Here is a 17,868-nt window from a genome sequence, read left to right as displayed (position 1 = left end):
TCAGGGTTGGTTTTTTTTTTTGTTTTTGTCTTGATCCAGAGTCTAAGCACATACGGCAGTTGCTTTTACTTATCTGTCTCTCAAGTTTGGCTTCACTCCCCATCTTCATTTTGCATTGCTCTTCATGACATCAACATTTTAAAAGAATTCAAGCCAGTCATTTTACATAATGTCCTTCAATATGTATCTGCCTAAATTATTCCTCATAATTAGATTTTGGCAGGAATATGGCATGACTGATGCTGTGTCCTTCTCAGCGCATGACATCAGGAACACCTACCATTTGTCCCAGTTTTGGCTATGAAAAGTTTGATTGCATGATTAAACTGCTATCTACCAGATTTCTCTATGAGAAAGTTTCTTTTTCCTCTTTGTAATTAGTAAGTAATCTGTGCGATATATGAAAATAGTTTTTAATTATGAAGGGCTTAAGAAATCTGTGGGATGTATAAAAAAGTTTTTAAATGTCAAGAGTTCAAGAAATCTTAAGTGCTGTAGAAGCAAGACAGCATCGCTGTTGTCTCCTGTGAGTATTCACCCGTAGGCAGTACAGGCTCTGGCTGAGCTGGCCTCCATTTTCCCATTTTATCCCTCTGGGATAGGAATTCTTAACCAGGAAGAATGAAGCCCTCTGAAACTGTATGCAGAAATAGTGTGTCCCAGCAAAGAGCATCCATAGTTTTTAGTATGTTTAGTATGTTCTCAGAATGGTCCCTTTTTCTAAAAATGTTAAGAATCACTCTTACGTGCTGACATTGTCTAAGGTCACACAACACCTAGTAATTGGCAAAGCTGGGCCTAGGATCCCAGCTGTTAGATTCCTGGGGCCAACCTCCGGGCACCCATGTTCTTCTCAAAGGAGCTTTATCTGGTATTTCCAACATGACTGTTTTGAGAGGGATTAAAACGAATTACTGCATACAAGAAAACGTAGGAAAGAATAATATATTTTAAAAAGTTTCTTTTTCAAAACTTTTAGAAAATATAGTTGTCCTTTGGTGTCTGTAGGGTTCTTGGAATTAATCCCCCACAGATATCAAAATCCACAGATGCTCAAGTCTCTTATTTAAACTGGCATGCTGTGTCCTCCTATATATGTTAAATCATCTCCAGATTACTTCTAATACCTGAAACATTGTAAATGCTATGTAAATAGTTGTAAATATAATATTAATGTTCCGTAAATAGTTGCCAGTGTGCAGCAAACTCAAGTGTTGCTTTTTGGAATTTCCTGTAATTTTTAAAAAATGTTTTGAATCTGCAGATGCAGGATCCACAGATAAGGAGGGCCTGCTGTATACAGTAATAATCTAATGAATGAAAATCCTCTTATCTGCATATCTGCTTAAACTCTGTACTGCCTTAAGATGCACATGTCTTAAGGGGTGGGATGTCTGTTTCAAAAACTCATACAAAAATTGCCCTCAAAAACAAAAAGTTATCCAAAATACAGATTCTTGTTATTAACTGTTAAGTTATTTCCACAAAGACTACCTATGCAAACTTCTGCCAGCACCACTGCCAACTCCAGAGTATTAATCATTGATATAAATCTTTGACAACCTGGTGGGAGAAAAATGACATCTTGTTGTTGCCTCCATTCGCATTTCTTTAATTATTAACAGAGTTTTATTCAATTCTTATTTTAAATAATTTTTCTCTGACTTTCAGAGAGAGTTTGTAAATTCAATGAGTAGAGCATTCATAAAAGGGATGAGTACCACATATTTCTAACTTAATTACTACACCATTAAAATGAGCTCTGCACAACGTATCTGGAAATGGGCTTTTATCTGAGGGACAGAGAAGATGTACGTGGTTTCTTTTCCAAATCAGACAGTTGCAAGCTTTGCCTGCAGAGCTGTCCCACCTCCATGTCCCCACCCATCCTGGGTGAAGACCTTGCCAAGGGGCTCTTCCCCAGCTCACAGCTCTTCTCTTCCTAATTCTCCAAGGACTATCGTTTTAAGGTAAAGAAACAAGAAACAGTTCTCCAGTTTTTTTCTATGGCTAATTTAAGTTGTAGTAACACAATACTATTTTTCCCTTGAATAGCCTTTAACTTTGAATTGAATTTTTTATTAATTGAGGTACAGTCAGTTATAATGTGTCAATTTCTGGTGTACAGCACAGTGTCCCAGTCATGCATATTTTTTTTTCATATTTTTCATTAAAGGTTATTACAGGATACTGAATATACTTCCCTGTGCTATACAGAAGAAGTTTTTTTTTTTAAATCTGTTTTTATATATAGTGGCTAATATTTGCTGAATAGCCTGTAAGATTCATTTTGAAAATAGCAGTCACTACCTTGAGACACACTTATTATGCGTTTTCAGCACTGCACCCATGGGCGAACAAAGAATAATTCTAAAATAACTACTTATAAAGTTTAAATGAATTTAATTAGACTGTTAATAATGAAAAAAATGCTGAAGTATAAACCATTGTGGACGTGATTAATTACACTTGTGTTATTCGTGAAGCAGAGGGATGAAACCACCCCACCGCTCGCTCCGCCCAGATTCGGAGGTATGGGTTGTTGCCAGCAAGGCAGCTCCTAGTGGAGGCACACCTAGAACGTGTCTGCAGTCAAAGCAGTGAGAGTCTGATCAGAAAAGGCCCTTGTGGACTCTGCAGACTCATAACTGTGACTTTGACTGTGACTGATGAACCATTCCTCCTTCCTGGGGCCAGTCCTTGGATCCCTTCCTGCCCTGTTCCCTCGTTAGATTAGGCCTTCCCCCATGCCAGGCTCTGCCTGTCTCATTCCTCCCCAGCTCCTCTGGACCCAGGACACACCACTGTGTTTGATCTGTGCTGCCCGACTCTCATTATAGTAGGTGCTCACTAAGTCAGTGCTGGATGAGTGAATGAGTAAACACAGGCAAAGTGAGCTCCCCGCAGGGGGATGAGAATGACAGGCAACTCAACATGTCCATGACACAGTAAGTGAGAAAAAGCAGATTTTCAAATGGTGTGTAGAGAGGATAATCTGATTTTTAATTTTTTTAAAAGTGTGTACGTGAAAAAGATTCTGGAAAGATGCCCTTACACGTCAACATTTAAAGGTGAGAAGCTGGCTGAGAGTAGGTGCAGACAAGACATTGGTTTCCCTCCTAAGAGGCTTTTTTCCTTTTATTGAGGAATAAACATCTTACTTAGAAACTCCCTGGCAGCCTGGTCCTATGGGCGCCCTCAGCTGAAGGTAAACTGGAAAAGTGAGGACCTGGATCCTTCAGCCTCCATCACAGGAGGTGGGCATGGAGAAAGGGAGTTGGGAATAATCAGCAATGTTTGCCCCATGTATTCTCAACCATCCATTTGACAAATATTTATTGAGTACCTGCTATGCTCCAGGCATTGTTCTGTGTTATGCGCTACAGCAGTGATAAGACAGACAAAACCCTGAGTCTCACAGAGCTTACATTCTGGTGGAGAGAGCCAGACAATAAACGTAGTAAAAGAATCAATCACATAGTATGTTAGAAAAAGCAGCAAAGCAGAAACGTAAAGAGTGCGAGGTGGGGTGGGATTGTAACTCTAAACAGAGTGGCCAGGGAAACCTCCGGAACTGGCAACTTGACAGATAAATGGGAGCTCATTAGGAGGGCCCATGGGGAAGGGGCTTCTCCAGAAGAGGGACCAGCCCTGATGAACAAAGGCCCTGAGGTGGGTGTGTTCCTGGCACATCTTGGGGAGAGTGTGGATACAGTCAGAGAGGAAACTGAGGGCCAGGTCACCTGGGGCCTTACAGAATGTCATGGGTCATTAGGATGTATTGAGGATGTATGTGGGTCTTAAGCTAAGGAAATCGGGGAGCCTTATGGAGGGTCAGAGCAAAGAAGTGACAGAATTTAATTTGTATTTTTAAACGGCTTTATTGAGATAATTTACATATAATTCACTCATTTAAAATATGTAATTCAGTGATTTTTAGTATATTAACAGGATTGTGCAACCATTGACACTATCCAATTTTGGAATATTTTCATGCCCCTCTTTCCCCAAAAAAGCACATACCTATCAGCAGTCACTCCTAGTCCCCCTTCTTCCAACCCCAGGCAACCACTAATCCCCTTTATGCATGTATGGACTTGCCTATTCTGGATAGTTCATATAATTGGAATTATATAATATGTGGCCTTTGGGGACTAGCCTCTTTCACTGAAAACTAGCATAACATTTTGAAGGTTCATACATGTTGTAGCAAGTGAGAGTGCTTCATTCCTTTTTATTGTTGAATAATATTCTACTATGGATATACCCCATTGTGTTTATCTGATCACTAGTTGATGGATGTTTTGGTTGTTTCCACTTTTTGGCTATTTTGAATAATGCTGATATGAACATTTGTAAGGTTTTATGTAGACATATGTCTTCAGTTTATTCTGAGGAACTGCTAACTCTTTTCCATGACGGTTGCACTATTTTACATTTCTATCAGCAGTGTACGAGGGTTCCAGTTTCTTCACATCCCCACCAATGTTTGTTTGTTCCTCTTTTTTTGAGTATAGCCATCCTAGTGGGTGTAAAGTGATATCTCATTGTGGTTTTGATTTGCATTTTTCTAATTACTAATGCTGCTGAACATACTTTCAGGTGCTTTTGGGCCATTTGTATATCTTTGAAGAAATATTTACTCAAATCCTTGCCCATTTAAAAAATTGGGTTATTTGTCTTTTTATGACTGAAGTTATAAAAGACTTCTTCTGACCTCTGTTGAGAGTGTGTACAAAGAATACAAATTACTTTTGAAAATGTATGAAAAAAATGTAAATTTTTTAAAGGTCCTAGTTTTAGAATCAAAGGAACTGAGTCCATGTTCTGCCCTCCCAGTCCATCCTTAAACCAGGTGTGGATTCTTGCCCAGGGGGTGGGGTCCAGAAAACCAGATCCTCTCTGAGCCATAGGGTCTTAATCTATGGAACAGACATACTGGGCCCTAATTAAGACATTGTGCTGGTGGACGTCTCAAAATGAAGAAACTAGGATGCTTGAGCTTTGCATGTCACAACACAAGATATAAGGACAAGGTTTCATGCTTACACGAAGTAGAGAGATGGCCACAATTACCTTACAGGCTTAAAAACCTTGGACACGTTGGATGATACTGTGGGAACTGGATTCTTCCCCATTGAGTGCCTGAGATAGAAGGTCTTCTTAAATCATAGACGAGGTGGGGCAGGGGTGGTTTGTATTTGGATCATCATTTTTAATAAATACTTTTCTGGAAATACTTAGATGGTTAGATGCTGAGTCTGGACTCACTGATCCTGAAAGAAGACCATGAAATGTGAGGAAAAGAACAAACACCTAAGAGGGCCAGGGTGAGAAAAATGACTGTACACGTATTCATAGGGAAGAAAACTGGAAGGAAGTACGCTGTAATAGTCAGGGAAAGCTGTTGTAACAAAGAAATGCAACAACACTGACCAAAAAAAAAAAAAGAATTGTATCTTGCAATACAATAGCGGTGCGAGAGGTGAGCTCCTCTCTCCACGTTGTTCCCCCCTACCTCCTGGCGCTGTCATCACAAGCATTGGTTGACACTGGGTGGCTGCACTTGCAGGTTCCAGCCAGCAGGAAGGGGAAAGTGTCTGTCACCTCAGGCCTGTGGATGGTCCTCATCTACCCTGTTTATGTTCCACGACAACAATCACATCACCTATTCACATCTAACTGCCAGGGAGTCCAGGAAAGGCCGTCCAGCTGTGCAGCCAAGGCCTGGCTATAATTCCATCCCCGTGAAAAAAGAAAGCGTGGCTTTTTGTGGACAGCCCGCAATGTGTGCCACATACACCAAAATGCTCAAGTTGCTATGGCTATGAAGTGGACTTAGGAGTATTTTAATTTTCTTCTTTATGAAGGTATCTATTTTTCTGAAATTTTCATATGGTTCTCAGGTGGTGAACAAACCAACAGTCATGATTATAATCTCAAGTTCTAGAATCAAGCTGGATGCAAATTAGCCTTACTAACTGGATGACCTTTGATCAGTGACTTCCCCTGAATGATGCTCTATTTTCTTCAGTGGAACAATAGTTGAACCTACCTCCCGGGCAGCTGTGAGAACTGAAGGAGAGAAGACCTTCAGTGTGCTTAGCCTCAAGCCTTGTGCACGGTAACTACAGATGAATGGTACTGGGCGTCGCTAGCGTTATTGTAATTATGATGGTGATTATTAGTGTTGCCGATAGATGCAACTGGTGTTCCAGGTTCTTGTCCCGTCGCAGAAAGAATTCAGAGACAAGACTTAGAGGTTAAAAAAAGGTTAAGTGAGGATCTATTAAAGGATGGATAGTGCACTCTCAGGTGAGCAGCTGCCCTGAGTTTCTTTGGCAAGTTAGCTACGTACGGTGTAAAAATGAATGGGTGGAATATTCATTGGGAAGGGAAGGGTTTGGGGTCATATTCCCTGATTATCATCTCAACTCCACCTTCCCAAAGGGAGGAGGGATTTTTGTCCTTATTTAGTCTAGATCGGAAGTGTCATGGCGTCGGGTGCATGATGGGTACTTCTAATCTTCAGGGCTAATTTTTTTGAAATGAGGGCATAATGAGCAAAAGGTTACATTCGGACACTGGAAATTCCTGCCTTTTCTCACCTTTCTTTGTAGGTCTCCAGGCCACTCACCACCCCAAAAGGTGTGACCACTTATCAGCCCAAAGCTTCCTGCTTTTCTGTGTCTGCCCAGGGACCCCTGGTGCTTACATGATGTGTGGTTTCCTGCATTTGGCCCGTGCCCCTCCTTTCTGCCCAATTCCTGCCATTTGGTCTGTGTCCCCCTTTCTCTGCTCATATCTAGCTATCTGCCTGCTCTAACATTAGTATCAGACCACCTAATACACAGGCCCCAATTATATTTGGAGCATCACTCCCCATGATTTGCTGCCTTCTTTTTCTTATCTCTCTCCTTCCTCCTCCTCAGCCCCTTTACGTATCCATTGAACTCTCAAAGTTCCTCTCCCTTATCTCTCCCATTGCCTTTACCATCACTCTCTCTCACTCTGCTTCCTCTTTCACCTCCCTGCAGATGGCCAAGGTTTGGGGGGCACTCATGGGTCCTGCTTGGAGATAGAAGTGGCTGACTTTTAGGTCCCTGAATTATTAAATCTGATCCCAAGGGTGAAAGAGCAGCCCCATTAGCATCCCTGGGACGTCCTGTAGAGGCGCTAACCCTTGATCTGGTCCCCAGGTTAGCAGGACCAAACCGCTCTTTCCCCTCCACTGCTCATCCCCCTCCCCTTTCCTTCCCTTCCCTCTCTGCTCCCAAACATATGCAAGCTTGGATGAACACAAGTTGAGGAGCCTTTTAAACAGCTCATTAAAACTATTAAAAGCTGAAAATTGACCTTGGGAAATGACTGCAATAGCTTTATTAGATTTCTTGGGGAAGAAAAAAAGTTAGAAAGCCTGGGTGTCTTACTACTGATTTCTCGGGGCTCTCCATACAAGCTTCTAAATCTGGATCTTGAGAATTATTGAGCTTCTACTGGGGGAAGAAAAGAAGGAATTTGAAGTCCTGCCAGAGGGTAGAGTAATTCTCCAGCTCTTTCTCCCACGGCCCAGGAGAGAGAAGAGGCCAGGTCTTTAGATTTGGGGGAGGGAGGGAGGTCATAGTTGGTGCTGTTGTTGAGTTTTGGTTGGGGAGGAGGTGCACGGAGGGGTTGAGGATCTTCTGCTAAACTGATTCCTCTTCTTACAACCCTGAAATGAATCTTTGCAAGCACTCATGATTGTTGGGAAGTGGGAGGTGGACAAAACACCAAAAACCCACCTAGTAAAGAAAAGCAGATGATTCAAAACATATTTCAAAGACGAAAGTGCAGAAACAGCTCTTTGTTCTGTTCTCTGAAAGGTGTGTGTGTTGGGGGTGGGGGCTTAGGCAATGGTAGAAAGGGAATGGGCGTGAACTCTGAACACACACACCTTTCAAGGGTCCAGGCTGCCCTGATCCAGTGTGGCAATGAGGGCCTGAACCAGGTGTCAGAGTTCCAGGAACCAGGAAGGCTGGGTTCCAGGGCAAGCCTTGCCCCAAATCAGAGCAGGGCAAGGCTCAGTGCTCCTTATCAGCCACAACTTCCAAAGAGAATGAGAAGAATGAATGCTGGGCCTCCAAGGTCCTTGTACTTCTAGCAGTCCTGCAGCATACTAGACCAGATTCTATAGGCATTTCCTGAACACCTACTCTGGCCAGGCACTGCCCTAATCATTTCATCTGGTTCTGCTGTACGTGTATTATGTTTTCTTCACAGCATCCCTGTGACGGAAGGGTCATCAGCCCCATTTTTCAATGGGGAAGACTGAGACTTAAGGAGGGAAAGTGACTAGCCCCAAACCACATAGCCATGAAGTGACAGCACCAGAGCTCAAACCCACCTCTTCTGAGGCTCAGTCCACTGCTTTTGAACTGTACAGGGCAAATACGCATGTGTGCACGCATCTGTGTTAAGGGACAAGAGATTGATTGGTGACTTTCATTTTTAGTTGCCTAATTGAATGCCTCCCTCTTCCACTCCCTCGGCTACTTGAGGGTGGGCCCAGCACATGGATCCCCAGTGTATCCCCAAAGCCCTGCCTGGTGCTGAGGAGTGAAGAGGACGAAGAGGGGGAAACTGGGGTCCCAGCCCTCAGGGTACTAATGGAAGGAAGGAAGGACCTTTCTTCCTAAAGTTCAAATTCTGATCAAAATCCATTTTGTGGAGGATCCTGGCTAACATGCCCTCAAGGAACTACACAGTCTTGGTCTAGGCTCCTTCCGCAGCCTTGAGAATTCCTGAGGTGAACTGTCACTCAGTCTTCTCTTCCAGAGAATGGCTGGAAGGACAGTAGCCATTCTCACTCGCTGGAGTAATGTTGAAAGTCTAAAACCAGATATTCTATGCTCATGATGAATTGTGCAAAGCAATATTCCAGTAATCAAAATGTATTTGATAGAAGGATGCTTATTTAGAAGTCTGAATTTGATAGGTTCATGTTTCCAGACCCCACCTTCCTAGTAGAGTTGGGAGGATTAAGTACAATGTACTGAATGGTAGTTGGCAATAGTACTATTTCTATGCAAATTGCTTCTTTCCTCTACAGACTCGGAATTCTCCCTGAGCTCATTTTCTTTTGAAACCTAATTTAAAGAAGTGAAAAGTACAATGAGATACCACTTCTCATCTATCAGACTGGCAAAAATCCAGAAGTTTGACAGAATAGTCTGTTGGTGAGGCTCTGGGGAAAATAGCCACTCTCCCATTGCCAGTGGAATGAAAATTACTACAATTCAAGCAAAATTACACGTGCCCTTGACCTTTGACCCAACATAAGTTACTTCTAGCAATCTGGTATATACTGGCAAGAACACACAAAAAGACGTGAGACTTATCAACCAATTGCAGTATATGGAGTTCACTTGGGTCCAGATTTGAACAACAAATTGTAATAACAAGACAAGGAAATATGAACACTGGTTGGGTATTTGATAAATTCTAAGGAATTATTAGTAGTACTTTTGAGTGTGATCGTGGTACCATTGTTACGTTTTTCTTCAAGGGTCCTTATCTGTTAGAAATACTTATGAATGGTATGCAGTGTCTGGAGTGTAATTTAAAAGAATGCTGGAGAAGGGAACATATGGTTGACTGGTACTTGGGGGCTTACTACTGTTTCCTATTTTTGTTTATGTTTGGAAGTTTCCATAATAGAATTATGATATTACAGATAAAGGTGAAATCCCCCTTGACCACACCTAGGAGTCCAAATCCTAATCCTAGGACTCTCCCCAGTTAACGACTCTTCAGTTTACTCTAAACCCTTCCATACATTTTTCTGGGCATTTAGTACTATAGATATATACTCACAAGGGGTGGAAGGATACTATTTTTTTTTTTTTGAGGACTGCTTATTTCCATTTATGCCAATGATATCACCTTGACCTAATGTCCCGCCTTGTGCTTTCTCCCAGCCATAAGTCTCGGAGCGTTTCCATGTAACACACAGAGATTTATTCTGTTCTTCCACTGCTGCACAGCATAGCATGGTAAGGTGTACCATAGATTGTTTACCCATTCCCACAATTGTTGCTGCAGTGAATATCCTTGGATGTATCTCCTCATACACGGTAGACTGTTTCTATAGGGTAGATGGTATGAAATGGAATTGTTTAGTCCTAGGTTATTTTTGGCTCTGTGTTAATAGATGCTAACTCTGCCTTCCCTGTACCCTGTTTTCTATCAGTAAGGCTCAGGGCCTTGTTTCCTTCTCAGTCAGTGGGGCACTCACTAATGGGAGAAGCTGGGTTTTTTTTTTAAATTACCAGTATTCCTATCATTTTATAATTTTGTCCCCAGCTCACCTCCTACTTCCTTTGTGTCTTAGAATGATTGCTCTAGGCTCACACATCTACTCCCTACTTTGTGATTCAGTCAGCCCGGCCTTCCCCCACCCCCACGCCTCTTCTCCCTTCCTCTAGAAGACCCCCTGTGTGAGCCTGCACCCTCTGCCCCTCATTGTGTGTTTCCCACGTCCTCCTGCTCCCTACCCTCCAGCCACTTGGGTCTGTCTCTCTTCCCATATGCTCTGACGCCTTCGAGGCTTTACACACACTATTTCCTCTGCCTGGAATGCCCATCTTCTGCCCCATTAGTGACCCAGCTTAATGGTCATTTTCTCAAGACAGCCGTCCCTGATCTCCTGCTCTAGAAGTGCTGGTTACCTTTCAGTAGAGTGCTTGCAGCAATTTTTGATAACACATGCATTTTGGATTAATCTGATTAATGTCTGTCTTTCCCATTAGATCTCAACCACTATGAGCGCGGAAATTGAGTGCATTTTTGCTCGCCATTGTACACCTAGCATCCACTCCGGTGCCAAGAATATCATAGGGCCTCAATAAATAGCTGTGAAGAACTACAGAATGCCTATTCACATGGGGAAGACTCCCTTCACTGGCATTTTTTTTTACCTGACCCCTACTTCTGTCAAATGACAATTCACCCACAAGGTCCAATGGTAGAAGAGATTCAAGGATCTGATGGGACTACTGGTCAAGATTCCCTTCAAGGCCCTTTTGCAGATCAGAAGTTCCACGTTTTAACAACGTAGCAGCTCCTTTGTCTTTCAGTTTCCTCTCAATTCCTGCAGCACTCCCAGAGCACAGTTAGGGTTTAAACTGGTATACGACCATTCATGGTCATGCCTGCTTGGCTACTGGACCTGGTGGTGAGGGTCTGGATCTTAGTTGTCTCTACCTCCCCTGGGCTTTTAGATGCACATCTAGCAAATATTCAATAGAACATCCCTGAGTGAGAGATGAAGGAGTGATTATGGGGAGCTTAAATACCAATTCTCTTCTCTGTGGGGTCACACTGAGTGCTAGTCTAAAAGCTACACATACCCCAAGTGCTTTCAAGAAAAGAAAAATCCTGGCCCTGCTGCTTTCTCTCTGTGGCTCATTCCCCATCCGCATGATTGGAATGCTATCCAGAAAGACTCTTTATTCCCACAGAGCAATGTGAGCCCGCCCCCTTGCTGCTGCACCTGCCCTTGTCAGAAGGACAGAGTCCCTGAAGTTGTTCATGAGCTCTGGGCATCTTCCCCCATGCAGTTCCTCCTTCAATTTGGCTTCCAGAATGTCGAATGCCAAGTTTTTCTGGGCAAGCCCAGAAATTTTTGTGGCTGGCACATCTGTTTTCTTCCTCTTAGTCACTATTTTTTTGCCCTTTGAAAATTGTTCATAAATTTTGCTGTATGAAGTTTTTGGGTAAGTTGCTTCAAATTCATTTAAGCAGGGGAAAGAGCCAGATAAGTATCCTGAATAAAATTTTACAGAGAAAATCTCCATTTTCTGGTTCTACCATGTGAATTTGGGAAGAGTCTCAAGATTAAAATGACTTCAGGCAACATGTGCACCTTCAGAAAGCTGCACCCTTCTTTGAAGGAATGTGGACTCCAGGGCAGGGGCACAGAAAGTACAGCAGGAACCTGGAACACCTTGTTGTACCAGAAAATAAAGAAGTGCTCAAAGAGTGAGGGGACATGTCAAATTATGGCTTGAAGGGCTGTTAATTGACCAATTAATTTATTAATTAGTTGGGGGGAAAATTGTCCTCTTGGCAGAAGAAAGACATAAACAAATATAGAAGAAATGATGGAATTAGAAAACTACCACTTGCCAAACATCATGTTAAGAATTTTGGGGGAAGAACCATCAATGATGAAAACGCTAGTGGGTGGAAGTTTGGGGAGTAACAGATTATTAACACAGTCTCCAACAGCATCAAGTAATTGGGGAGTCACTATCATGTGCTTTCTGATTGATGCACTAAGAAAATGCAGCATTCCTTCTGTGGTTTTTTTCTGCTAAAGAATCAGAGTCTGAATCTAAACATGCGGAAACATCAGACAGATCCAAAGTAAGGGCCATTCTGTAAGGTAATTGGCCTGAGAATTGTACATGGAAAAGGATGAATTTTATTATATGAAGGTTATATGTCAATACAGCTGATTTTAAAAATATAACTGACCCGCACTTCTCAAAACTATCCATGTCAGCAAAAACAAAGACTAGGAACTATTCCAGATTACAGGGGGCTGAATAGACAAGACAAGTGAATGCAACATGTGGGACAGAATTTCCTTTTGTTACAAAGAACATTGGGATAATGGTCAAAATCTGAATAAGATTTGCACGTAGACAATAATAATAACGTGTAAATGTTCATTTCCTGATTTTGATCACTATACTATGGTTATGTAAGAGAATTATCTTGTTTCTAGGGAATAGACTCTTTAGTATTTAGCAACAAAAGGGCATTATATTATGTCTGCAACTTAAGGATCAAACAGTAGGTAGACAGATTGGATGGATGGATGGTGTTACAATAAAACAAAATGAGACCAGGCTTGAAATCCCCCAAGCAGACAAAACCAGTTAAGCAAAACTTTTTCTAGGTTATTTCATGAACATAAAGAAACAACTTCACTTATTTCCTATAAATGCCTCTGATGATCCATAAACAAAACTTAAGTCATCTTCCTAAAATGATTTGATACTCACTTTTAACCAATCTCCCTCCCCCCACACCATCTGGAAAACCCCATGGAAATAAGTAACCATTGTAATGTTAAACAATGTTATCATTTTCATTTTGGAAACCATCCCATAATGAGCCCCTCAGCTTCTTACAGTCTTTGGGTTTGAAATCCCCCTGTTCATGAACTCTTTATTTCTGACTAAATAAAACATCCATATCAAAGGATGGATGGATAGATAGATAGGCATGCAGACAGACAGACAGGCAGGGTACCTGTAAAATGTCTCCTTGAATACATTTGCAGGCTATATACAAAGCTGAGGTCTCCAGTAGGCAAACTTCTACACAGATAATCGATGTGGGCCTTCATGAACTAACTCTGAAGGGATTCTGAACTGCAGGGGGCGCCAGTTCCCACCAGGCAGCAGAGACAGTGAGCCGCCAACGCTCCACTTTCTCCTCCCTCAGCCTTGACAGGTCACCCTGGGCTCTGGGATATTCTGAATCTCCATGCGGGGGCTCGCTCCTGCCAGCCTCTTCCACAGTTTCTGTACCTCCAGTTTCCCCCACCCCTCCTCTAATGTCTTTTCTGAACTCAGTCCTAGTAGAGAGCACTCTGAGCCCCCAGCTGTGCGAAACTGGGCACCGAGGCAATACCGCCAAACCCCTTTTCACTCATGACCTACATTGCCGTTGGTTCCATGGACTGTGCATTCTGCAAGTCGAAGGGGGAAATGTTACTATGACAACAGCTCCTGGAACTGCAGGGATGCAGAACACCTACTTTAAAAAGTTCACTTACACATGTGGCAAATGGACTTCATTAGTTGTTTCTAAATCGACTATCCAAACCAAGTGGGTTGAACGAAGAATATTTTTAGAGGGCTCACTTAGATCATAACACCAGAGCTAACCGTTGAGATGTCAGAGAGTGAAGAGTGAATACTACAGTTTTTTATTTTATTTTATTTAAGACAATGATTACAGATGAGCAGTGTGCTCTGTGGCTACTGTGATCTTGCCCATCTGAGAAGAAAACAGACATCTACAAGCAAGGGCTGATTCTCTCTTCAAATCTAGCCTTAGTTGGTTCCTATCATTTTCTCCTCTTGGCTGCTGGAGCTTCTAGCTTTTTCCACCCCACCATCCAGCAAATGCTGCGCGCGCGCACGTGTGTGTGTGTGTGTGTGTGTGTGTGTGTGTGTGTGTGTGAAAGAAAGAGGATGAGATTCTCAGGTCTGATTTCTGGCTTTGCTGTGTTTGAGCTGTGTGACCTCAGGCAAGCTATTTCTTTTCTGAGGCTGGGAGACTTTCATCTAGTCCTTCATTCAAATGCTCACAAACATTTCTTGAACAATGACTATGTGCCTGAAGGAATAATACCCCCCTCAGGGAATTGCGTCTCTTTAGACCACTCTTTGAAGTTAAAATCAACGTTGAAATCATGTAACAGTTTCCTCGGACTCCCACAGCTCCAGGCTGGGGTCCCCCCCATCACAGCCCAGTTTGATGGACTTACATTGTTGACTGTGTGTCTATGTCACCCACTTTGAGAGGGCCCCTCAAGGGCAAGGATATTCTTCCCACCCAGCCCTGTCTTCCCAGAACTCGGCACCCGATCTTCATAAGCCAGATCCTATCTAATTAAGATGTTGGAGCTTCTGTCACTAAGTGGTTTTTCTTTTTCTCATGTTCCTCATGTAATCAATGACTTCAAAACATATCCACCTTTCAGTGGTGGCTCCAGGAACATGCTGTATGGAAGTGCTTTCAAGAAGCACCTGGTTGGAGGCTTGAGCAACCTGTGATGAGCCGTCCTCTTGCTGTAAGTGGCTGGCACCAGCATGGCTGCTCCAGGAACCTGAAGCTGCATCAACATGGTAAGCATTCTGTTTCTGCTTGGATTATTTGTATACTGGATGACTTGGGCAGAGTGTGCATGAAGACTATGAAGGAGCATGACTCTCACCCATCACCTTTAGAGCCCCTGGTCCTTAGCACTTTCCAACCAGGCATCTGTTTTCTGAGTCTGTGCACCCTAGAAAGTGACCTGTAACACCCCTCACTACCTCCCTCCAGAAAAACATCTTTCTTTCATTTCCTTTCTTCACTGAAAACCTGGTTTGAGGGGAGCTTCTACAGAGAAGAAAAAACAACAACAACAAAAACAAGGCATCAACAATGGAAATGTTTATTCCAGTTATAAAATTCTGGTGTTTGAAGTGGAAAAAAAAAGTGAAGGGTTGCAAATGGCAAAATATCCTTCTTTCTTATGGGTGAGTTGTATTCCATTACTTATATATGCTGCATCTTCTTTATCCACTCATCTATTAATGCACACTTAAGATGCTTCCGTATCTTGGCAATTATAAATAATGTTGCTGTTAATAGCAGGGTGTATGTATCTTTTTGAATTAATTCTTATTTTGTGGTTGGCTTTATTCCTTTGATAACTATGTAAGTTTAAAAAGCTAAACCTCTAAACTTTCTTAGAAACGATGAACAGTACATATATGTAAATTTTAAAAATATGCAGTTTATTATGTGTATGTATTTACACACAATGTATTATATACATGCAGTCAAATTGTAACAATTCTACCTAATAAAGCTGAAAAATGAAAAAAGAAAAAAAACAGGGCATCAAAACTCTGGGGACATGAACCTGAAACCATGTCACCCTTTCTCAATTTCAGAGTCTCCCTCCCCGGAGGGGTTTGGATAGAAATGGGGAACATCACTCTGGTAATCCCTTCTGGACACAATTATGTTCCAGTTACTTCCTACTAGGACCTATTTGGTATTTCTCATCTTACTCTGATTGCATTCAAAACTTGATTAGATTCTATTGATTCTGTCATAAAAAAAAAATAAAGGCAGCTTGCGTTCCCCCCTGTAGTCTTTTGCTTGTGTTAATATAAAAAAATACCACCTGTGTCTCACAGGCTTAAACCTGCATTTCTTTGTTTTGCTCCACTCCTAGTCCTTGCCCTCCTCGAAGCTGACATCTCCCCTCAGTCTTGTGCATGGGCTTTAGTTTTTATTGCTGTTATTTGCTGGTCTCAGTTAGGGCTATTTGCTCTCCCGGCTACCAAAGGGGAAAGGAGACATATTTCTCCAATTCTCAAATGATGTTGTTATTGATCAAACCTTTTTTCAGTGAATTTTTCTATATTTGTTGTTCCCAAGTGTTATTTATTCCCATTATAAGCAATTTCCCTGATGATAAAGGAAAAGCTGTCTGTGACCTACGAGGAGGGTCAGCTCCCTTGAGGGGTCTCTGTATCTGCTCTCTATTACGTGGCAAAATACTCACACTTTTGAAGACCCAGCTAAATGTTCCTACTTGTCTTTCTTGGCTCCTCCAGGCAGTTGAAAGCAGATGAGAAAGAAAGCAAGCCAGACCGAGGACCCAAAATGGGTCCATGTATGATGATCATACAAAAATACAGTTATAAAGAGCTCATACTGGCCAGGGGCCAGGAGACCTCAGTTAACTCACTTTTCCCTAAATTTCAGTCACTGTATATCACATCATGATTTTTTGCCACATCAGAGTATCACTGTTTACTTACAATTTTCCTCCGTATATACTTGCTTTTTTTGTTCTTTCTCTACTGACATTTATTTTTAAAGGAATCTTACTGGGGTCTCTAGCCATTACTAGGAGGTAACTAGGTAATTTTTAAGATGAATACAGTGCAAACAGAACAGTGGCACAGCCAGGACTCTGCTCCTGAGGTCAACTCTCTCCTTGTCAACAAGGGAAGTTAGAGGATATCCCAGCACCAAAGTGAGACTGGCTCCTTTAAAAACACCAGGAGGACTGAACAAGGATTGAAAAGGGAATGACTGTCTCATCATGTGATCTGTGCCCATAGCACCCCACCTAAATGATCTCCTGCACCATCTCAAATCCCTCCAAACACCAGTGGGCTTGTCCTCCAGAGTTCCTGGAATCTGTCTACTCCCCAGATGATGGAAGTGTGAGAGTTAGAACAGTCACGTGAGCGCAGCATTGCCCTTCACCTGCCTAACTCTGTCAGCAGGGTAAAGTCATTCTATCCAAACTCCAGTTCCTTAGTCGATCCTACGTTACATTTCAGGAGAGGAATTCTGCCATCCAGCAGGAGTGTCATGAGTTTTCTAGGCTCTAGCCTGAAGACTAAGGCTTAAGACATGCACCCCCATGTTCACAGCAACATTATTTACAATAGGTAAGATATGGAAGCAACCTATGTGTCCATCAACAGATAAATGGATAAAGAAGATGTAGTGTGTATGTGTGTATAATACACACACACACACACACACACACACACACACACACAAAAGAGAATACTACTCAGCCATAAAAAAGAATGAAAAATTTGTCATTTGCAACAATGTGGATAGACTTGGAGGGCATTAGGCTAAATGAAATAAGTTAGACAAAGACATACTATATGATATCACTTATATGTGTAACCTAAAAAGTAAAAAAAGGAAGCAGACTTACAGGTATAGAGAACAAACTAGTGGCTACTAATGGGAAGACGGAAGGGTGGAGGAGCAACATAGGGGTGATGAATTAAGAGGTATAAATCATTAGGTATAAAATAAGCTACAAGGATAGATTGTACAACAAGGGGAATATAGCCAATATTTTATAACAATAAATGGAGTATAACCTTTAAAAATCGTGAATCATATTGTACACCTGTAACTTATATAATATTGTACATCAACTACACTTCAATTTAAAACGGCCATCAAAAAAAGAGACTACAGCTTAAGAACAAGTATTTCTCCTCCTTTTCCACCTCCTAGATGGGGAGAACTAACAAAGGTCCTAGTTAGGGG

The 17,868-nt window shown here is 42.0% G+C and overlaps 1 long non-coding RNA gene across 4 annotated transcripts in view; it reads left to right on the top strand.

Moving 5' to 3' along the window:
• LOC140686773 (uncharacterized) overlaps nt 1–17,868 on the top strand; it is a 98,700-nt gene that overhangs the window by 25,898 nt on the left and 54,934 nt on the right. For all 4 annotated transcript variants that reach the window (XR_012060671.1, XR_012060673.1, XR_012060670.1 and 1 more), the window contains exon 2: nt 14,762–14,906. This is a non-coding gene — a long non-coding RNA (uncharacterized lncRNA). The remainder of the gene's footprint in view (nt 1–14,761; nt 14,907–17,868) is intronic.

The sequence above is a fragment of the Vicugna pacos genome, chromosome 17 (genome assembly GCF_048564905.1).
Source record: "Vicugna pacos chromosome 17, VicPac4, whole genome shotgun sequence".
In the NCBI taxonomy this organism is placed as follows: domain Eukaryota; kingdom Metazoa; phylum Chordata; class Mammalia; order Artiodactyla; family Camelidae; genus Vicugna; species Vicugna pacos.
The sequence above is the reverse complement of the archived record's forward strand: the minus strand, read 5'-3'. Positions and strand labels throughout refer to the sequence as shown.